This window comes from Hyperolius riggenbachi, chromosome 1 (assembly GCF_040937935.1).
Source record: "Hyperolius riggenbachi isolate aHypRig1 chromosome 1, aHypRig1.pri, whole genome shotgun sequence".
Taxonomy (NCBI): Eukaryota; Metazoa; Chordata; class Amphibia; order Anura; family Hyperoliidae; genus Hyperolius; species Hyperolius riggenbachi.
In genome coordinates, this window is record NC_090646.1 from 214,102,211 (window position 1) to 214,126,061 (window position 23,851).

The window sequence follows — 23,851 nt, forward strand, 5'->3', positions numbered from 1 at the left end:
TTCCAGGAGATCCCAGTGGGAGCAAGACTAAAAACCTTCAAACAAGTATGGTCTTCAGAAAGACTCTCATTGGGTAAACAAAACAATATGAGTGGGCCACTCCTGGACCTTCAAAAAGACCCCTCCGGACACATTAATCCTAACAAAGATCCCAGTGACCAACGACAAGAAGACCATCTTATTCTCCTATCTGGAAGAAATTATAGAAAAACGGGCCATATCGTTGTTTCCTTCGAAACAGAGATGAAAGGGGTTTTATTCCCCTCTGTTCTTTGTCCAGAAAAAAGTCGGGGAAACTGCGCCCTGTTCTGGACTTAAAGCGACTGAACCGCTTTATCGATCTGAGCAGTTTCAAAATGGAATCCTTGCAGCCGATAATTCAAGCCGTTTCAGCAAAAGACTGGTTACGGTCAATAGACCTACAAGACGCCTACCTGCATATTTCGATAAAACTGGAGTTACAGAAATACCTGAGATTTGCAGTGGACGACCAGCATTTCCAGATTCTATGTCTTCCCTTTGGCATCTCCACCGCCCCAAGAACATTTACTAAAATTCTAGTATCCCTAATCGCCAAATTAAGAACTCAGGGACTACGTGTCTATCATTACTTAGATAACATCCTCCTGGTGGCAGACAATCAAGCTTGATTCTAGAGCACAGACATATGATACTTCAAACTCTCAGGAGATTTGGTTGGATAATAAACAAAGAAAAAAGTCATCTGCACCCAACTCAGGACCTGGTCTTTCTGGGTGCACGGTTTCAGACACAAATTAATTCTATATCCATTCCGGAAGAAAAGATTCCAACAATTCAGAAGAAAGTTCAAACAATGATACATCTGTCAGTAACTACAGCAAGGAATTGCCTTAGATTACTAGGTTCCCTTTCAGCGACCATTCCTATGCTGCCATGGGCCCACTGGCACATTCAAGACTTCCAGTGAGGGTTCCTGCACAATAGGACAAGAGGAACCTGGAACAAAACATTATAATATCAGAAGAGATGAGGAACAACCTGTATTGGTGGATGTCAAAATCAACCCTTTATCGCCATGTTCAAATATCCCCAGAGCCTCCTGCAGTAATCACCACAGATGCCAGCAAGCAGGAATGAGGAGCGACCTGCAGAGATCTCATCGCACAGGGCACATGGAACAGGGAGATCACATCACAAACCTCAAACCTGCTAGAATTGAAGGCAGTACTTTGTGCTCTACAAGCATTTCTCGGCCAGATTCTCCACAAAAACTGTCTAGTACGAATAGACAATACGGCAGCGGTAGCCCATATACAAAGACAGGGGGGTACACGCAGTTCAACTCTGATGAAAGTTACAAATCAAATCTTTCAGTTGGCAGAAGAGTATCTACTATCATTAAAGGGAACCAGAGAGGAACTGTGATAAAAAATAGAACAAGCTTTCATACATACCTGAGGCTTCCTCCAGCCCCATAAGCCCGGATCGCTCCCACGCCGCCATCCTCCTCTTCCTGTATCGGCGGTACCGGGTCCCATCACTTCCGGCGGACGCGGCCAATTGTCCGCATCACAGGGGCTCCCTCCATACCCGTACGCATGAGGCTGCGCACAAGGCAGCCTCATGAGTATGTATATGGAGGGAGCCCCGTGTGATGCGGACAATTGGCCGCGTCTGCCGTCCGACTGGCCGACTCGCGGCAATGACGGGACCTGGTACCGTTGGAACCAGGCAGCAGAGGACGGCGGCGTGGGAGCGATCCGTGCGTATGGGGCTGGAGGAAGCCCCAGGTATGTATATAAGCTCCCCTCCAACGTCTCTGGTTCCCTTTAACAGCAGTACATATTCCAGGAGTACTGAATATCGAAGCAGATTACCTGAGCAGGAAATCCTTAGACAAGAACGAATGGGCTTTGGATCAGAGAACATTCAGTTGGATATCTGCGCTGTGGGAAAGGCCAGAAGTAGACCTAATGGCATCCAGCAAGAATGTGAAGTGCAAAAGATTCTATGCGAGATATCCTTTTCCAGATGCAGAAGCAGTAGATGCATTAACGGTTCCATGGAATTTTCTTGTGGGATATGTGTTCCCTCCTGTTCCCATGATATTCAAACTACTGAAGAGACTTCAACAATAGAAGGTAATTCTGGTGGCAGTAATTCCGAACTGGCCTCGTCATCCATGGTATCCACTCTTACTGCAGATGTCAATTCAGAAGCCAATCTCCCTTCCAGTAAAGAGAAACTTGCTGTCCCAGGGTCCGATTCTGCATCCTGAACCAAGCCGGTTGAACTTAATGGTGTGGAGGTTGAGCTGAGGAAACTTGAGAACCTAGGTTGCACTCCTCAGGTGATTAACACCTTGCTGCAGGCTAGAAGACCATCAACCAATAAGGCCAACCACAACATATGGGACAGATTTACAAGCTTCGCAATCACTTGAAGCAGGAAATAGTCCTCGGCAGGAGGTCGGCCAGGTGTGAAATTCCTTTCCATGTTAACAGGACACTGGGCATGGGTGAGGGGCTTGCTTCCCTTCAGATTCGAAAGGAAAGACATTTGTTGTACATTTACACAGCACTGACAGTAATGGTGCTGGACCTTACGAAAATCGTTGGTGATTACGCACAACTTTCCGTAATGTTCGCCACATCTCCCCCTACCAGTCGGTCGCACAGAGTGGGTCTGCCAGACCTGCTCTACGTGCCACTTAGCTACTGAACAGGTTCTCGACTTCTTATCTGACTGCACTTTAGACAACTCAGCAGAAGCATAAGGCCTCGTGGTCTGGTGTGTCCCAGTGTCCGCTTTGCGGACGGGGAGATGCACACCAACAGGCTTACCTCTAAAGGCCTGGCTGGGTTTGCGTAGCGCTTCCTGTAAGAGAGAGAGTCGTTGGCTGACATCCAGGTCACTTTCTGACTCTGGGGTGTCAGCCTGCGAATCTGGAAGCAGTGTGGCATACCCCTGCTCTAACTGACTACACCATGGCAAAACATTTTGGTCAGCACCACCTAGGTGGACAGTAGAACACATTTTAAGAAACGAGTTAGCCTTCACCTGAGTGGCGAGGCGTGCCCCTCCTCCAGGAGGGATAGAGGGTGGACCTCTGGGCAGTTTTGCACTGGGTTGCTCCTGCAAGGGGAAGACAGGGAAGGAACTGCCTGTCCCCACCAGCTGTTTGGTAACAGGTAATGGTGAGGCACTCTGGCTGTCATAGCAGGAGGGGAGGTCTAGGCCTCCAGCTGCCTGCTCTGACACCTGCTTTTCTTCCGCTGTCCTGCAAGGATATGACCCAGGCAAAACAAGACAGTTACCTCTTAGATTAGAGACTGTCACATTTAAACATACATCATTTTTAGCAATGTGAGATTCAGCATGAAAGCTATTAGCAATATCTGGTACAACATTAACATCACAGTTACGTTCATTTCTCACATCATGTACACAGGTATCTGGAACAACAGTGACAAGTTTAGAATCAGACAAACAGTGATTAGACAGCTGTCCGTTAGAAACAGGTACCTCTTCCTTGTCTCCTTCCCTAGGAGAGCTAGGTACCATTACCCCAACAGCCTCCCTCTGTCCCTCCCCAAGCTTGTACAGTACCTGAGTGACTCCGGACGGGAGATCCGGGGTGTTTATCATAGGTTCATAAAAAGATCGTAGGGTGCCCAACAGCACAGGCACTGGGATGTCATCTGTCACCCCACAACTCTTGTCTGGCGCCCCCTTCCCCAATCGAGAACAACACGAGCTTTGGCGATGCATGCGTGTGTGCCACCAACTCCCACAAGTGTAACACGCTCATTAGGCAGGAAATTCTCCCTGGCCACAAGATGAGAGCGAACCAAGGTAAGCTCTGCGCCTGTGTCGCGGAAACCGACAGCGATCTGGTCGTTTACTTCCACGACTTAATGATTTCCGGAAAGTTGAGGATTTGCTGCTCCCATGACAAGGTAGGCGTGTGCAGTAGAGGATGCGCTAGCCGATTCTGCGCTAGGCTCTGGAGACGACGTCCTCACCTCGGGGCAGGCAGACTTGAGGTGTCCTCGCTGTCCACAGTGGTAACACTTCGGAACATATGTGGCATCAGGCAAATGAGTAGCAGGTGCAGCATCCAGCCTCTGTGGCTGTGGGACCCGTTTCCCATGGTTAGCCGGGGGAGGAGAGCTAGGTTGCGCAGGTTTCCCCCCCCCCCCCCTTCCAGCTCTGGGCTGGAGGTTTGCGGCTGTCTGGCACACGGGTGGCCACAAAAGTGTCTGCAAGTTCTGCGGCAGCTTTGGCGGATCCAGGCTTCCGCTCCAGGACAAACCGCCGGACATCTGGAGTGCAGCAGTTCAGCAACTGCTGCTGTACGACGAGGTCCTCCAGACCTTGGTGAGAGTCTTTGTTCAGGCCCCGTGACCACTGCCTGAACACGGTCAGCAGGCGACTCTCCAGGTCTGTGGGGCCTTTCCGCAGGGAGCAAAACTTTTTGCAATAGACCTCTGGGGTCAACTAGTATTAGGCGATAATTTCAGCTTTTATCGCCTCATAGTCATTGTCTTTTTCAGCGGGTAAGTCCACAAACGCCTCAAGCGCTTTGTCCCGCAAGTTAGGGGTTAGAAATCACGCCCATTGCTCCTGGGGCAGATGATGCTGACGACAAGTCTTTTCAAAGGACTGCAAGTAAGTGTCCGGGTCAGTTCCCTTCTTCATTTCTGTGAATTTAAACTTGGGAGTCCCAAACGGGCCTGCTGTGGGCCGGGGCTCCGGAGCACTTGGTGAGAGATTTTGGCCTTGCACTTGCAGTTTGGCCATTTCAAGGTCGTGTCGGCGGGCGGATTCTCTCTCTGCCGCCTCTTTCTCGGCAAGCCACCGGCGTTCTGAGGCTTCCCATTCTGCCTGGCGTTCTGAGGCTTCCCGTGCCGCCTGACGTTCTGAGGCTTCCCGTTCCGCCTGGCGTTCTGAACGGTCAGCGTTTTCTCTGACAATCTGCATGTACAGCTCAGGATTTGTATCCGCCAGTCTTTGTAAAGCAAGCTGCATTCCAGCCTCAGGAACACAGGAAAGGTTTGCATGGACGGGCTCCTCAGCATTTAAAGGGATCGGTTCATACGCGGTTCCGTTTTCCTCTGGGTCTGGAAGTGGGTCACTTTGCTCCAACCGCTCACCAGGAGTGTGCTCTCCCAGCATCTGCTCCGGCTGGGTATTTAGTCGCAATAAGTCCTCAACCAATTGCACTTTCTTTTTTCTATAAGTCACAATGCCTTTTTCTTCACACAAGTTTACTAGGTCTGCCACTGACATTTTCTTGTATCTTGCTGCAGCCATTTTTGCCAAATAAAAGATAGGATAGCAAAAGAGATTGGTTGGGGGGGGGGGGGGGGGGAATTCTGTGCTATACGTTTAGTCTATATAAATGGTAATGGAATGGTTACAGACCACAAATTTTCGATCTGCTATTTCGATATTCTGAGCATACACAAATCCCAATAAGCTGTCAACCAATGTCACAGACCGCAAGGCCGGTCTGCGGATGGGGTCAATCGATCAGCGTCAGAAATCCTCTCACACGGTCATTTTGCACATCACGAAGAGTAACCCGACTTCGCAATTTGATGAACTGACTCGCGGAGAGAGCGTTCAGATGCCAAAGGATTCACCACACACATACAATTCAAAGATCTGCCACCAAGCGGGTTACACAGCCCGCTAATGTAATTATACTAGGACTTCGAGAACGCTCTATTAACCCTTAGCAGTATGCAGGAACCTGGGTCAGATTGTTATATCTGGGCCAGGTTCTCGCACACGGGTTATAGACACACTTCTATTAAACACAGGGTAGCGATTTCAGGAGAATAGGTACGATTGTGTATATTCAGAACAGACTGTAACCATAATGATTTTTAAACGTTTTTATAACAAAGTTGCATTACATACATTTACACAGATTAACACATAGACACAAAGCTTAAAATAACGGATAAAATCAGAAAGTTCTTACTGTAGTTATGGCTGATCAGTCCATTTGGCGAATGGAGAAAACAAAGTCCAGTTAAAGGGAACTGAGCACATTCTCTTTCACTGGAATCTCTCCTGGCAGAGATGCTATCTTGACACATTGACACACACTATGTCTTTGAAGAAACAGTCCTAATTACTCACCCCCTTTGTTGTCTAATAGCATTGTTTACCTCTTGGTAATTAGCCCAATAAAACAATTAGGTTCCTTAAGTCTCTGCGGTTGGGGACGGTCGTGCAGGCCTGCTGAAACAGGCTGATTAAACTACTTTGAATGTAAAATACAAGGTAAAATTAAAGTTTATTTTAATAATGAAACAGATTGTCGGCATGCATTTTTCCTGTGCTATAGAAATGTCCTGAGTGATAAAAAAGGTGCTTGGTTCACTTTAAAGTAGGCATTAATGTTTAAGAGTCCTTGAAGCACAGCATGCGTTCGGTCCTTCTTGAATACATGCTCCAAGCTCTCCTTTAGCAGATGAAATGAGGAAGGACAAGGGCGGGCTCTGCTGGCCCCATATTTATACAGTCTTAAAATTGGGGCTGGGTTACCTCCAAACTAGGTGGAGGGAAGGCGGGGTTATCTCCTGGCAGCAAGGTTGCCACCCCCAGACTCAGAGCAGAAATGTAACCTTTATTAATAATCTGTGGGACTCCGCCCCAGAGTGGCGCATCGCAAATCCGCGGCTATATTCATAAGCGGCCTGCGACCCTGTATGAAATGAGGCTACACGTGCCTATTCTATCGCATTCACTCTACGTAGGCTAAATAAAGCAATTTCGCTACTGACTCCTGACAGTTGGAAAATTGTAAGGGCCTGTACACACTGCTGCGCTTGCGTTGCGTTTTTAAAAACGCATGCGTTTTTAAAAACGCAAGGTCTTTTGAAAAAGAATGAAAATCGTGATGACTTGTACACACTGGTGCGATGCGTTTTTAAAAAAACGCAAACGCAGTGCCTGCTGCGCTATTTTAAGCGCAGCGCATGAAAAACGCATTAAAAACACATGCGCTTGCGTTTTTGCCTGCGTTTTTCAGAAGTCAGTATCCCAGAAGACTCTGCAATGTCCTGATTCCTGTTGAAATGTAAACTAGAAAAAAAACAAAGGATTCTTTAGCCAATCGGCAATTACAAGAAAAACGCAAACGCACAAAAAACGCAGGCAAAAGCGCATGCGTTTTTAAAACTACAGGCACTTTAAAAACGCATGCGCTTGCGTTTTTGCCTGCGTTTTTCAGTGTGTACAGGCCCTAATTCAGTGGAATTACAGAACTGGCTTATGGGTATCCGAAAATGTAATTTTTGTCTTTCTGTGACAAGCCTATTTTGAATTACAAATACATAAAAGTTCTCTTTGTTTCATTGTATGATTTTTGGAGGGAGCTCTTATCTGGCCAGTTCGAGCTGGCTTTTTTGGGAGAGGGCTGAAGCAGGAAATGGTCCTCGGCAGAAAGTCGGCAAGGTGTGAAATTCCTTTCCATGTTATCAGGACACTGGGCATGGGTGAGGGGCTTGCTTCCCTTCAGATTCGAAAGGAAAGACATTTGTTGTACATTTACACAGCACTGACAGTAATGGTGCTGGACCATATGAAAATCATTGGCGATTACGCACGACTTTCCGTAATGTTCGCCACACCTTTATCTTACATTACAAAGTGGATGTGTTGGCCTCAACATGTTTAGATTTTGGGAGAGCTGTAAGCTCCTCCTCTATGTCTACATTGTGAATACATTTTCTGTTCATATTTTCATCTTTGATATATGTCTCCCGCCCAATGTGCTGCCATAGAGGCATAAGGACAGCGGAAAATTGTATACTTACCTGACAGTAATTTTCCTTTCCTGATGCATCCATGGCAGCACATGGATCCCACCCATTATTCGGTGAGTTAATAGTTACAAAGACAGCGAGCACCTCCTCTCAAACTCATTTAAATATTTACTGGTCCTATGAGGTAGTGGGGGCGGAACCACCACCCAATGTGCTGCCATGGATGCATCAGGAAAGGAAAATTGCCATCAGGTAAGTATACAATTTTCCGCTAGATGTGCATGTAGGTCTCACTTCTGTGTATCAGTATAGAGATCGCACATCTAAAGGGATACAGAAAAGCCCTTTTCAATGTTTCAATTTGTGATGTCCTGTTGATCAGCGCATCAGATCATATGGGTGAGAAGCAGGGACCAGGAGGCTTTTCTTATTGGCTGTCTGCGTTGTCTATTAGTTTTATCGCATGGTGACTGTTGGTTAACCAGAACAGCGAGAATGTGCGGCGTCAGTTGATTGAAATCTACGTCCTGGCAGCCAGGTAGCCATCAAACGGCGTAGATTTCAATCCTTAAGGTCCTAAAGTAGTTAAAGAGGAATTGTCGCAAAAATCTTAAAATTTAAAACACATACATAATAAGAAGTACATTTCTTCCAGAGTAAAATGAGCCATACATTCCTTTTGTTGCTGTCACTTACAGTAGGTAGTAGAAATCTGACATTACCGACAGGTTTTGGGTTAGTCCATCTCTTCATGGGGTATTCTCAGCATGGTATTTATTATTTATAAAGACATTCCATGAAAAAAGGCCAGCCTCCCTGCACACTTTTTTGGCAGTTGGATGGAGCAACTAAGTGCTTTTAAAGAGACACTGAAGCGAAAAAAAAATATGATATAGTGAATTGGTTGTGTACTATGAATAATTACTAGAAGATTAGCAGCAAAGAAAATATTCTCATACTTTTATTTTCAGGTATATAGTGTTTTTTCTAACATTGCATCATTCTATAATATGTGCAGATTACACAACACTCAGCATTCAAAATGAGTCTTTCAGAGCAGTCTGTGAAGTAATGACCTCTCCTCTAGCAGAGGAAAAGTAAATAGTCCAGGAACAGTTGAGATAATAAAAGTCAGATAACAGCCCTCTCCATGACTAACTTAGTCGGAGAGCTTAATGGCTTGTTTGCATAGAGATAACAACTGGAGTTTCTCAACTCTTCCTGTACTGGAATTAATTACACTGATGTATCTGATCTTAATGTTTTATTTCTTAGCTGTGCTACACATACAAATCATAATATCATCATTTTTTTTTCGCTTCAGTGTCTCTCTAAAAAGAAAGAAAACCCTGAGAACCCCCCATGAGAAGATGGCTAGACCAAAATCTGTCGGTAATGTCAGATTTCTACTACTTACTGTAAGTGACAGCAACATAGGAGAAAAGTTATTTATGGCTATATTCCGGAAGAAACGTACTTCTTATTTGTAAATGTTAACATGTATTTTAAATTTTAAAACATTTCGCGACAGAGGTCCTTTAATGCTCTAATATTTGTGAATTGAGAATAGAAATGTGCAGTGTGAGGTATTTAATGCACAATACGGTAATTTACCTCACTAGTGGGTAATTTTACTTTTCAATTCGGTAACCGCTTTATTGTTGATTGAGAAGATGCTCTGTAAATTCTCCTGTTGTGTGTATTACTGACTGCAGTAATACTTAGCAAATTGACACATTAAAGCATACCTGAACTAGAGCAAACAAAATATGCTTTTACTTCTTCCAGACCCCATAGTGTGTCAGGTCCGTCAGGGTCCTCTGTGTCTTCTCTGTACTCCCACTGTCAGCTCTGATTTATCTGCAACTTAAGCTCCAGTCTTGCCTACTGCGGATGCGCAGGCCCGTTTGCAGGCACCCACAATTGCACTCCCATTGTGAGGAGCATTCTGTGCTGTTCATCATTTTGAGAACTGCAGAACATCTCCGGCAAGTGAGTGCTATCGTGTGCATGCGCAAATAGGACTGTGCCTGCGCAATAGGCAGGACAGGAACTCCAGTTGCAGATATTTCAAAGCCGACAGCGGCATTTCTCTCATGTGACACAGGGGAGAGATCAAATTACAACTTGTGATTAGACTCAAATGAGGGGGAATTAGACAGGCTGAATTCAGGGTGCATGTAAAACAGGGGAGAGATCAAATTACTTGTGATTAGACTCAAATGATGGGGGCATTAGGTAAGCTTAAAGAGAACCCGAGGTGGGTTCTAAGAATCCAATTGGCATACAGAGGCTGGGTCTGCATATAATACCCAGCCTCTGTTGCTATACTGTCTCCCCCCAACCCCCTCTGCGCTCTGCTATCTCCCATAAATCAATCGCTGTGCTGGCGACACACAGCGTGTCGCCAGCCGGCTTTTTACATGTGAAGTGTCAGTCTGCCGCTCCCCCACCTCCTCCATAGCGCAGGTCCCCGCCCGCGTCCCTTAACTCCAATCAGTGGGGAGGGAAGGGATGCGGGCGGTGAGCGGCAGACTGACACTTCACATGTAAACAGCCGTCGCCAGCACAGCGATTGACTTATGGGGCATAGCAGAGCGCAGGGGAGAGACTGGGGAAGACAGTATAGGAACAGAGGCTGGGTATTATATGCAGACCCAGCCTCTGTATGCTATTTGGATTCTTAGAACCCACCTTGGGTTGTCTTTAACTCTCTGAATACATACCGGGAGCATGTGACACAGGAGAGATCAAATTACAACTTCTCATTAGACTCAAATGAGGAGGAATTATACAGGTTTAACTCTATAAATACATGCAGGGTGCATTTTGCTATGTTTTCCTTCTGTTCTGCGCAAGAGTTCAGGTCCACTTTAAATTTTGTGCACCGCCCCCAACGTCACGCGTACCGCAGATTGGCCGCCGGGATCCAGGAAGCAGAGATGAGATGCGGATCCCGGGAGAGAGTCCTGAAGCCCCGCACAGCAGCGCTGATCGCCGCGCAGGACCCAGGTAAGCAGCCATGGCTGTTGTATTAGCTGCGACGAGCTACCGCTCCCAGCATCTTCTTCTTACCCCGAGCTATGTTCAGGGTTACTGCCAGGGAGGTGAATGTAAACTTAGGCTATATATTAAAAAAAAAGACTAAAAGACTTATAGACAGATTCAGAGGGACTAGAAAAGAACATGCAGGTCTAAAGGGATATCAAACAAATGACAGCGCTCATAGGCTGCAACTAAATTGTAAACCAACAGAGGCATGCAGAGCCCCACAGGGCTAAATACATGCCTTGAATGCAAATCAGATGCAAATCATGTACTAGTCCTAATCTCAGGGCCGGATTTGTACTTTCCAGTGCCCTAGGCCTGCTGTCACCAAGTACCCCCCCCCCCCCCCCCCAAAAAAAAAAAATTGGTCCAACACTCTGACTAGCGATCATTGGTTTGAATGGGCTCATTTCAGTTGTGCTGCTCTGCCCCCCCCCCCCCATTCAGCAAATAATTCCTGTAATTTGCGCTCCTGCCCCAATGTGCACAGCAGACGATAGTGTTCTGGGCATGCATACTTGAGAAATGACGCTGATGTATGACCGGTACTTGTCAAGAATGCATAACACATGGGCAGGAGCAAGAAATTACAGGGAGCGCGAGTGGCCAGAGCATGCGCTGCTTCTTTGTCCTCTGTGCGACTGGCTGCAGTCGGAGCTACAAACAGGTGGCAGTGCAATGGAGATAAGCCCATCCAAAACAGAGAACAGGTAAGTAGCAAACATCCTGTCAAGACCCACTTTGGGTGTTTGGTTGTAATTAGAGTGGACCTGAACTCAGAACTTCCTCTCTGCTCTAAAAGATACGCAACAACATAACCTTTAAATAAAAACATTTCTTTGTTACAGCTGATACGACTCCTGCAATAAAATCTGCAGTGTGTCTACTTCCTGCTTTTATGGAAGCAGACATATTTTTAACATCCCGTGCTTTCAAATGAGCTTAGATGTTGTGGCAGTCAGGTGACACAGTGTAGAGATAAATTACAACTTGTGATTAGACAGGCTCTCTAAATACATACATGGTACATTTCTCTGTTTTCCTTCTGTCCTGTGCAAGAGTTCAGCTCCACTTTAAAGCATCTGAATGACATTTATTTATATTTGCTGAAAAATCAATGCATCTCTTTTGAATGTTGAATGTACATATGGTGGTGTGCTCTAACATATTGACAGTATATAAGAACAAAGTCTGAAAAAGGTTTATTAGCAGAAAGCTTACTCTTTTTCTTTTAAGCCCATAAATGGTATCATCCTGATTCAAAACTCTTTGCTTTCGCTGATGGCTAAGAGGGTACAATTGCTCTACTGCTACAGGAAAGTAGAAGGATGCCAAACCATAAACACTAGCATAGAGGTAGTAACAGCTCAGGTGTCCTTTAACCACTTAACGACCGCCTAACGACGATAGGCGTCGGCAGGTCGCAAGTGGTTTCCCATGGAAATGGCCGTTCGAGCAGCCGTTCCATGTCAGTTCACGGAGGGTGTCTCCGTGAACAGCCTGCGAGCCTCCGATCGCGGCTCGCAGGCTAAATGTAAACACGCGGGGAAGAAATCCCCGCCGTTTACATCATGCGGCGCTGCTGCGCAGCAGCGCCGTAAAGGAGATCGGCGATCCCCGGCTTTGATTGGCCGGGGATCGCTGGCATCCGATAGGCTGAAGCCTATCCTAGGCGGCGCAGGACGGATCGCCGTCCTGTGCCGCCCACAGCGTGAGGGAGAGGGAGGGCGGAAATCGCTGCGGAGGGGGGCTTTGAGGAGCCCCCCCCCCACAAAACACAGATAGCCAGCAGCGATCAGACACCCCCCCCCCCCTCCCAGCAGGACATCCTCCTAGTGGGGAAAAAAGGGGGGGGGAAGTCTGGTCGCCCTGGCTGAAGCCTGATCTGTGCTGTGGGCTGGAGAGCCCACGAAGCGAGGCTTAGTTCTATCTGCTTTGTAATGTAAATCTCTGGAATTTCTCACATCATTCTGTATGTCCATCATACAGATTATCAGGTAACAGTTATGACTGATCTTGATTGTTATTACACACCAGGAAATGTGAGAGAGAGAGAAGCAGGGATTGGGGAAGTCTGGAATTCAGCTATTAGTGCAGACCAGTGCGCTGGCTGGCTGGCTGCGCTGCGGGACCAGAAGAGATGATTTACTTTGAGATATGACCTCTTCTCTCTCCAAGTCATGCCGCCTTTCTTATCTTATCTGATTGTATCACCCTAGGCCGTGGCCTTTCTGGCCTTCCCAGAAATCCGGCCCTGCCTAATCTATAATTTGAATGCAAATTGATGCACATGGATAAAGCTAGCCATAAGTATACTTACATGAGTTTTGTACAGCAGGAGACATTGGCAGCGCTTCTAAACAGAGGCTACACCCGAATTGACTACCTGCAATAGATGTGCAGAGCTCCACGATTGTGGACTAAAATACACAACATGCATTCAAAACAGGTACAGCAAAGGAGGACGTTAGCTTCAGTATAAAGATTTCCTGCCTGTCCTACTCCACAGATTTATTTGGGATGGAAGTGGTTGCCAATAAAGTGGTATTCCCACTACATGCTTTTTGCCTGAGATGGTAAGAATTGAGCCCCCCCTCCTCCCCCCCCCCCCCCCCCGGATGACTTTGATTGATTCAATTCGGAGCTGAATATATTTGAATAAACTCAAAATTCGTAACATCTCAATGACCATCTCCAATTAGTCACGTTAACAAGTCTGCAAATGCTTAATTTTGGTCATACCGGTGTTTAGATGTCAATTTACAGAGCTTTTTCTTATGCAATAATAATTTTCAGATAAAATTAATTCAAATATCAAATGTGGTATGTTATTTTAGATTTTGTGCTATAAACAAGCAGGCGCAGTACAAGGTTTTCTCGCGCTTCCTCGTTTGCGCTCCTGTCACCAGTAGCATCGTGTGCAGTACGAGGGTTTCTCCTACTGCACCTACGCAGGATGCTCCTGGTGATGGGAGCACAAACGAGGATGTGCACGGCCAGGGCCGCACAGGCACAGTGGCCATTGACTTGCAAGTCAGTGATAACGACACATAGCATTGGCGGGGGACAGGAGGATCGTTCTGTGATGACGCGGGCACAGGGTGGCTGCAGGGGGCTGGCAGAAGCCCCAGGTTAGAGAAACTTTTTTTTTTTTTTATGCACAGTTCATGTTTCCTTTAAGGGTACTTTACACCGCCAAGTTACGTTGGCTTGCAACAAACACTGTTTTGCATACTGTAATGTGTGATTTAAAGTCACCGCATGGACTGTCATTGGCTGCGGTCAAACTGTCAGCTTGAACAGTCAATTATCAAGAACAATCAGTTTGGTTGGCCAAAAATTAAAGGTGCCCATACATTTACCGAAGATGGGCAGATTCAACCAAGAGACAGATTTCTCTCTGATTGAATCTGATCAGAGAGAGATCTGTCGACTGCCCACACACCGCAGGCAGATTCGATTTAAGCATAATATCTTTTAGGAATTGGCCTTGCGACACTGCATTCACTGCTGCCCCCTAGTGTAAATGTGCCCCCTGTAGACGCATTTATATTTCACCTGTCTGCTTTGGCTTCCTCCATTTGCACCTTAGGCGCTGCAGGTGTGTAGCACGTGGCATGTGTGTGACGTCACACACTTGGCAGCGTGAGGCGCAAATTGTGGAAGTGGAAGATAGACGGGGGCACTGCAGCGGGCAACAGCGGACAGGTAAAGTATAAATGTACGCACGGGGGGGGGGGGGGGGGCACATTTACACGCTGTTAACGCTGCACTGTTTCTTGCATGTTCGATCCATACATGCAACCAATTTTGTCCCAAAATTGGTCACATCATCCATTGGGCATGCACTTGGTGTCACCAATTTTCATCCGATTTATCAGCGGCCAAGTCGAGTAATGTATGGCTACTTTGACTGTCTGGGGGATTAAGCTTCTGGAGTCGTGACAATTTTCGAAACATTTAAAGGAGTTATCAGGCTAAAATTAACAAAATAAGTGCTACTTACCTGGGGCTTCCTCCAGCCCCAAGCTCCCAGCATGTCCCTTGCAGCAGCTACCTTCCGGTCCCCGGCAATGACGTCAGGCCGACCTCCTGTACTGCGCCTGCGCGAGCTGCGCTGTCAATCACCACGTGGACCGGAGTGGACTGCGCAGGCGCAGTAGTTCTGCTTGGGGCTGAAGGAAGCCCCGGGTAAGTAGCACTTATTGTGTTAATTTTAGCCTGATAACTCCTTTAACCACTTAAGGACTGCAGTCTTAAAACCCCTTAAGGACCAGGCACTTTCTTTCCATTCAGACCACTGCAGCTTTAACGGTTTATTGCTCGGTCATACAACCTACTATCTAAAGGAATTTTACCTCCTTTTCTTGTCACTAATACAAATTTCTTTTGGTGCTATTTGATTGGTGCTGTGATTTTTTGTTTTTATTATATTCATCAAAAAAAAATTTTTTACTTTCTGTGCTGACATTTTTCAAATAAAGTAAAATTTCTATATACATTTTTGTCTAAATTTATTGTGCTACATGTCTTTGATCAATAAATAGACACTTATTGGATTTTTTTTGTTTGGGTAAAAGTTATAGCGTTTACAAACTATGGTGCAAAAAGTGAATTTCCCCAGTTTGAAGCATCTCTGACTTTTCTGAGCACCTGTCATGTTTCAAAATGACCCAATTTTGGAAAGAAGACATCCCAAAGTATTCACTAAGAGGCATGGTGAGTTCATAGAAGATTTTATTTGTCACAAGTTAGCGGAAAATGACACTTTGTGACAAAAATAAAAAAAGTTTTCATTTCTGCTAACTTGTGACAAAAAAAAAAAAATGAAATCTGCCACAGACTCACCATGCCCCTCTCTCACTCTCTCAATACTTTGGGGAGTCTACTTTCCAAAATGATGTCATTTGTGGGGTGTTTACTGTCCTGGCATTTTGGGGGGTGCTAAATTGTAAGCACCCCTGTAAAGCCTAAAGGTGCTCGTAGGACTTTGGGCCGCTTAGTGCACCTAGGCTGCAAAAAAGTGTCGCACGTGGTATTGCCATACTCAGGAAAAGTAGTATAATGTGTTTTGGGGTGTATTTTACACATACCCATGCTGGGTGGGAGAAACATCTCTGTAAGGGCTGGTGCACACCAAGCGGCTTTTTCAGCGTTTCTGCAGCCGCTTGCGGCTGCGGATCCGCTTGGTCAATGTATCTCAATGGGGTGGTTCACACCAGAGCAGGAGGCGTTTTGCAGAAACGAAAAATGCCGGGGTGAAGCATTTTTTGGATTGCGGGTGCGTTTCTGCCTCAATGTTAAGTATAGGAAAAACGCAAACCGCTCTGAAAAACGGCACTTCAGAGCGGTTTTGCAGGCGTTTTTGTTACAGAAGCTGTTCAGTAACAGCTTTACTGTAACAATATATGAAATCTACTATACTGAAAACCGCAGCAGCAATCCGCAAAACGCCATAGAAAAATTAAAAAAAGCATCTCAAAATCTGCTAGCATTTTGCGGATCTGCTAGCGGTTTTTGGTGTGCACCGGGCCTCTATGAGAATTGTTTGATTTTTTTTTTACACACAATTGTCCATTTACAGAGATATTTCTCCCACCCAGCATGGGTATGTGTAAAAATACACCCCAAAACACATTATACTACTTCTCCTGAGTACGGCGATACCACATGTGTGACACTTTTTTTCAGCCTAGGTGCACTAAGGGGCCCAAAGTCCTATGAGTACCTTTAGGATTTCAAAGGTAATCTTGAGGCATTTGATTTCCAGACTACTCCTCACGGTTTAGGGCCCCTAAAATGCCAGGGCAGTATAAGAACCCCACAAGTGACCCCATTTTAGACACCCCAAGGTATTCCGTTAGGAGTATGGTGAGTTCATAGAAAATTTTATTTTTTTGTCACAAGTTAGCGGAAATTGATTTTTTTTTCCACAAAGTGTCATTTTCCACTAACTTGTGACAAAAAAATAAAATCTTCTATGAACTCATCATACACTTAACAGAATACCTTGGGGTGTCTACTTTCTAAAATGGGGTCACTTGTGGGGTTCCTATACTGCCCTGGCATTTTAGGGGCCCTAAACCGTGAGGAGTCTGGAAACCAAATGCCTCAAAATGACTGTTCAGGGGTATAAGCATCTGCAAATCTTGATGACAGGTGGTCTATGAGGGGCTGAAGTTTGTGGAACCGGTCATAAGCAGGGTGGCCCCTAGATGACAGGTTGTATTGGCACTGAAGTGCAGGAAGCGCAGGATGTTCTCAAATCGTGACCTGGACATGGCAGCAGAGTGCATGGGCATGTAATGTATTGGGTGCGTAGACCAATAAGACCGCAATACATTCTTTTTTACTAGACCCATGTTAAGGAGAAGGCCCAAAAAAATTTTAAGTTTGGAAACTTGGAGTGGTTTCCACCGAAAAGGCTGGGCATGGTAGCTTCTTGGATTGGCAGTTGCGTATTGTGTGACATAACGGTTGGTCTCAGCCACAAATAAGTCGTAGAGATCCACGGTGCAGAACAGATGAAAAAAGGCAAGGCCAATCCTAGATTATCTGTCTCCACCTGGACTCCAGACTGGGTGGTGAAAGGGGGCAGTATGTGTGCGGCGGAACCAGGGGATTGCCAATTGGGATTTGCCAGCACCTCTGGTAGACTATGGGTAGTATGGGCCGGTTTTGCTGGTGGCTGCGACTCGGGTCTTAATGCACGTGCCACCGAACCAGTTTCTGCTACCATGCTGGTGCTCGCCACTTCACCAGGGTCTACGGTAGTACTGGTGCTAGGTCCAGGAGATGCTACGCTTTTGGTACATGCCTCACAAAGAAAACTCATCGCTAGCACCACTCTGCTGCCCTTGAGTCTGATCCTGCGGTCCAGTGACATGGGGTGTGATAAGCCTGGCTCTAGCCGGGACCTCAACCTCGTCATTGCTATTGGTCACAGCCACTGCTGCTCAGCAGTTCATATTCTGACCCGGATGATTCGTCGGATGAGGCTTCCCAATTGCACTCACCCCACTGGGCCAGAATCTCGGCGGCCTCTTCAGCGGAATACCCCTTTTTTGCCATGGTGGACTGCTAAATTTAGGGGGTATTCCTCAGACTACCCAGAAAAAGAGCACCTACCTAGCAAAAGGGAGTACTTGTGAAGTAGAAAGCTGTGGTCACTGAGTTTTGATTAAAAAAAAAAAATCAAAACTGATCTTTACAGCCCCACAGTTATTGTACAGTGTTTTTTGCAGTGATCAGAAAAAAAAATTCTGTCACTGCGGTGGGGCGGATGAGGGTTTGGCTGGGCGATCAGAAGCCCACAGGGGGCAGATTAGGGCCTGATCTGATGGGTAGGAGTGCTAGGGGGTGACAGGAGGTGATTGATGGGTGTCTCAGGGGGTAATTAGAGGGGAGAATAGATGCAATCAATGCACTGGGGAGGTGATCAGAAGGGGGTCTGAGGCGGATCTGAGGGTTTGGCCGAGTGATCAGGAGCCGAAGGGGCAAATTAGGGCCTGTTCTGATGGGTAGGTGTGCTAGGGGGTGACAGGAGGTGATTGATGGGTGTCTCAGGGTATGATTAGAGGGGGGAATAGATACAATCAATGCACTGGGAAGGTGATTGGGGGGGGTCTGAGGGCAAACTGAGGTTGTGGGCGGGTGATTGGGTGCCCGCAAAGCACTGATGTGATGGGTAGCAGTGACAGGGGGTGATTGATGGGTGGTCAGTGGGTGATTAGAGGGGAGAACAGATGTAAATAATGCACTGGGGAGGTGATCGGGGGGGGTCGGGTCTGAGGGTGTGGGCGGGTGTTTGGGTGCCCGCAAAGGGCAGATTAGGGTCTGATCTGATGGGTAGCTGTGACGGGGTGATTGATGGGTGATCAGTGGGTGATTAGAGGGGAGAACAGATGTAAACAATGCACTTGGGAGCTGATCTGAGGGCGGGTCTGCGGACGATCTGAGGGTGTGGGCGGGTGATCAGGTGCCCGCAAGTGGCAGGTTAGGGTCTGATCTGATGGGTGGCAGTGACAGGTGGTGATTGACAGGTGATCAGTGGGTGATTACAGGGGAGAATAGATGTATACTGTACACGGAGGGGGGGTCTGGGGGGGAGCTGAGGGTGTGAGGGGTGATCAGGAGCCCCCAGGGGGCAGTTTAGGACCTAATCTAAAATATAGCGTTGACAGAGGGTGATTGATGGGTGATTGAGTGCAAACAGTGGTCTGAGGGGGTGATGGGGGGTGTCTGAGGGGTGCTGTTGGCGATCAGGGGGACAGGATCAGTGTGTGTGTGTGATTACATAAACAGCTGCCTCCTCCCCTGGTGGTCCCTCGATCACTGGGACCACCAGGGGAGGAGGCAGCCTGTATAATACACTTTGTATACATTACAAAATGTATTATACACTTTTGCAGGGCGAGATCGTGGTGTTTACAACCCGCCGGCGCTGCTAAATGGCCGGCGGGTGGGCGGAACCTAATGCCGCATCCCTGCGCGCGATCCCCAGCTAATTAGTCCCCCAGGTGCCGTCGCCGATCGGCGTTATGCGGTCCTGGGGGTGCCACTTTGCCGCCGCCTATTGGTAGTGGGCGGTCGGCAAGTGGTTAAAGAGAACCTGAACTGAAAATAAAAAGTCAATATAACCATACACAGGTCATACTTACCTTCTGTGTAGTCTACTCCTCAATCTTTTTCTCCTCTCCTGCGTCCCATTTCTCCACTGTGATCAATGGAATTATCCGTCCTCCATTTTAAAAATGGCCATTACCCCATAACAGCTTCCTGGTCAGCATACTGTTAAACTGTAATATCACTTGGGCCATAGGGAAACATGGACATTACCTTGCACATTCAGTTGTAACTGACAGCTGCTGATCTATAACTGGCAACAACTGGTATATTTCAGTTCTGGCAATCTTGTCAGAACTGGAAGGGATCACTGTAAGAAGAAAATGGTGAGCTTCTGAGAGGAACTGATGGTGAAGTTAGTATGTAATATTCATTTGCAGCTACGTCATGTGTTTATTTTAAATAATTTTACTCACTTCAGGTTACCTTTAAAGAGACACTGAAGCGAACAAAAATATATGATATAATGAATTGGTTGTGTACTATGAATAATTACTAGAAGATTAGCAGCAAAGAAGATATTCTCATATTTTTATTTTCAGGTATATAGTGTTTTTTCTAACATTGCATCATTCTCTAATATGTGCAGATTACACAACACACAGCATTCAAAATGATTCTTTCAGAGCAGTCTGTGAACTAATGACTTCTCCTCTGCCAGAGGAAAAGTAAATATTTAACTAACAGTTGAGATAATAAAAGTCAGATAACAGCTCTCTCCAGGACTTTGAAAGTTGTAGAGATAATGGCTTTTTTGTATAGAGATAACTGGAGTTTCTTAACTCTTCCTGTACTGGAAACAATTAGACTGATGTGTCTGATCTTAATGTTTTATTTCTTAGCTGTACTACACATACAAATCATAATATCATAGTTTTTTTTTCGCTTCAGTGTCTCTTTAAGCCCAATCACAGAAATCAGAGCATTGCCTTCAATAAAACCAACTGCTCTATAATTGTCCTTACTTAACCACTTGCCGACCGCACACTCATAACGTGCGTCGGCAAAGTGGCAGCTGCAGGACCAGCGACGCAGTACTGCGTCGCCAGCTGCAGCCTAATTAATCAGGAAGCAGCCGCTCGTACGAGCGGCTGCTTCCTGTCAATTCACGGCGGGGGGCTCCGTGAATAGCCTGCGGGCCGCCGATGGCGGCTCGCAGGCTAGATGTAAACACAAGCGGAAATAATCCGCTTTGTTTACATTTGTACGGCGCTGCTGCGCAGCAGCGCCGTAAGGCAGATCGGCGATCCCCGGCCAATCAGCGGCCGGGGATCGCCTCCATGTGACAGGGGACGTCCTGTCACTGGCTGCACAGGACGGATAGCGTCCTGTGCAGCCCAGATCTCCCGGGGGAGCAGGTAGGAGAGGGAGGGGGAGGATTTCGCCGCGGAGGGGGGCTTTGAGGTGCCCCCCCCCCCGCAAAATGCCAGCCAGGAGGAGCGATCAGACCCCCCCTGCACATCATCCCCCTAGTGGGGAAAAAAGGGGGGCGATCTGATCGCTCTGAGTGCCCTTTGATCTGTGCTGGGGGCTGCACAGCCCACCCAGCACAGATCACCTAAACCAGCGCTGGTCCTTAAGGGGGGGTAAAGGGTGGGTCCTCAAGTGGTTAACCAGGCTGACCATGATTCTTGCTTGCAGAAGATCTGAACAGTATACTTCAGAAGAGCTTCCCTCTAGATTAACAACTTATACCGATAGTAAACTGGTTGCAGTGTCTTGACCCCTGCTTTAATTTTTTTGGGAGGGATTTAAGAGTATCCTCTTTTTTTGCAGGGGAACACTGCATTATTGTATTATATGGAGAGGACAGACCTTAAAGGGAACCTAAACTGAGAACTATATGTATTTTTCCTTTTAAAATAATACCAGTTGCACGACTCTCCTGCTGATCCTGTGTCTCTATTACTTTTAGCCACAGCCCCTCAACAAGCATGCAGATCAGGTGCTCTGACTGAAGTCAGACTGGATTAGCTCTTTGCTTGTTTCAGGTGTGCGATTTAGCCACTACTACAGCTAAAGAGATCAGCAGGACTGCCAAGCAACTAGTATTGTTTAAAAGGAAACATCCATATCCCTCTCAGTTAAGGTTCCCTTTAATTAAGATGCTTTGGAGAACATGTTGCCTGATTATTTTGTTTGGGAGACAATTTGCCTAATCAGGTTGTTTGGGGAACATACTGCCTGATATTTTTGGGGGAGATGTTGCTTAATTATGTTGTTCAGTAGGACATTATGCCCATGTATACATTTTAGGGGGCACGCTACATAATTATTTAAAGGGACTCCGAGCAGTGCAGAAACTATGGAAAGATGCATTTCATTTTAAAGAGACTCCGTAACAAAAATTGCATCCTGTTTTTTATCATCCTACAAGTTCCAAAAGCTATTCTAATCTGTTCTGGCTTACTGCAGCACTTTCTACTATGACAGTCTCTGTAATAAATCAATGTATCTTTCCCCTGTCAGACTTGTCGGCCTGTGTCTGGAAGGCTGCCAAGTTTTTTTTAGTGTTGTGGTTCTGATATGAACTCCCCCTTCCAGGCCACTCTATGCACACTGCCTGTGTATTATTTAGATTAGAGCAGCTTCTCTCTTATCTTTTACAAGCTGGATAAATCGTCCTCTGAGCTGGCTGGGCTTTCACATACTGAAGAATTACAGACAAGGGCAAAGCTGTTTGCAGGCAGAAAAGAGCAGCCTGAAACTTCAGTGGATGAGAGATGCAGGGGGAAAGAAACACACAAATGATCTCTTGAGATTCAAAAGGAATCCATACACAGCCTGCTTGTGTATGGATGTATTTTCTATGTGTGGACATACTGTACATCAACCTACTTCCTGCTTTGGTGGCCATTTTGTTTGTTTATAAACAAACTTTTTCAAACTGTTTTTAACCACTTTTAATGCGGCGGGGAGCGGCGAAATTGTGAAAGAGGGTAATAGGAGATGTCCCCTAACGCACTGGTATGTTTACTTTTGTACGATTTTAACAATACAGATTCTCTTTAAAGGGAAGGTTCAGGGAGGGTGGGTAAAAAATCAAAATCAATTTCCACTTACCTGGGGCTTCCTCCAGCCCGTGGCAGGCAGGAGGTGCCCTCGCCGCCGCTCCGCAGGCTCCCGGTGATCTCCGGTGGCGCGCCCGACCTGGCCAGGCCGGCTGCCAGGTCGGGCTCTTCTGCGCTCCAAGGCCCGGAACTTCTGCGTCCCACGCCGGCGCGCTGACGTCATCGGACGTCCTCCGGGCTCTACTGCGCAGGCGCAGAACTACTGCGCCTGCGCAGTAGAGCCCGGAGGACGTCCGATGACGTCAGCGCGCCGGCGTGGGACGCAGAAGTTCCGGGCCTTGGAGCGCAGAAGAGCCCGACCTGGCAGCCGGCCTGGCCAGGTCGGGCGCGCCACCGGAAACCACCGGGAGCCTGCGGAGCGGCGGCGAGGGCACCTCCTGCCTGCCACGGGCTGGAGGAAGCCCCAGGTAAGTGGAAATTGATTTTGATTTTTTACCCACCCTCCCTGAACCTTCCCTTTAAAGCTCTCTTTCTCCTCTCTCCAATGATATATAAACCACCACCATTCGCCTTTTAGTTTTCGCTATTTTCACGATTGAAATTGCTGCGGCCGCGATTTCAATCGCGAAAATAGAGAAAACTAAAAGGCGTAGGGCGACTTTTTCTGCTGAATGGAGCTGCTGACTGAGAAAAAGTCGCCCTGTGTAATACAATATAACTATGGAAAGATGGATATCATTTTAAAGCTCTCTTTCTCCTCTTTCTGACGACCCCTAAATCGTCACCCTACACCTTTTAGTTTTCTCTATTTTCGCTCACTGATAAGAAATTCCAACTATAAAACACTTTCCTAGCAGAAAATGGCTTCTGAGAGCAAGGAAGTGGTAAAAAGAGCAATTTCTTATCAGTGAGGTTCACACTGTAGTCACTTCCTGTCCGAGTCAGGACTGGGTCAGCCACTTACATACCAGATATTTAACTCTTTCAGGCAGAGAAAGAAAAAAAAGGAACACAGCATAGTTATTTGTGTGCTAGGCACTGTACATACACATGTCTATCTCATCATGCCACATGTCACCTCTGGTATCCTTTAAGACCTAGGTTTTTTCATCCAAGAATGGGGGCTTCATATACAGTTTTGCTGGAGGGTGAGGGTGCTATTGGTTTTCTACTTCCTGGTGGTTCACATACATGATTTGGCCATAACCACACTCAGGCACACAATTCTCCCTCTATTAGTGTCAAGAGGTGCCCCTAATCTATTGGGATCCCAGTAGCACCCAGGAGAGGGGTTATTTCTGTTTGATAGAGGAAATATGCAATGAAAGGGATATAAAACATGTGATTTATTTTTCTATTTATTAATGCCAGTTGCTATCATGCTGATCTTTTGGTTTCAGC

General features: G+C 46.6%; 1 long non-coding RNA gene across 2 annotated transcripts in view; it reads left to right on the forward strand.

Annotated features, from left to right (window-relative positions):
* The window catches only part of LOC137571327 (uncharacterized), a 45,133-nt gene that overhangs the window by 12,609 nt on the left and 8,673 nt on the right, over window positions 1-23,851 (forward strand). The window contains exon 2 of one of the 2 annotated variants that reach the window (XR_011031330.1): window positions 9,091-9,184. This is a non-coding gene — a long non-coding RNA (uncharacterized lncRNA). The remainder of the gene's footprint in view (window positions 1-9,090; window positions 9,185-23,851) is intronic. The other variant, XR_011031331.1, reaches the window with a different exon arrangement.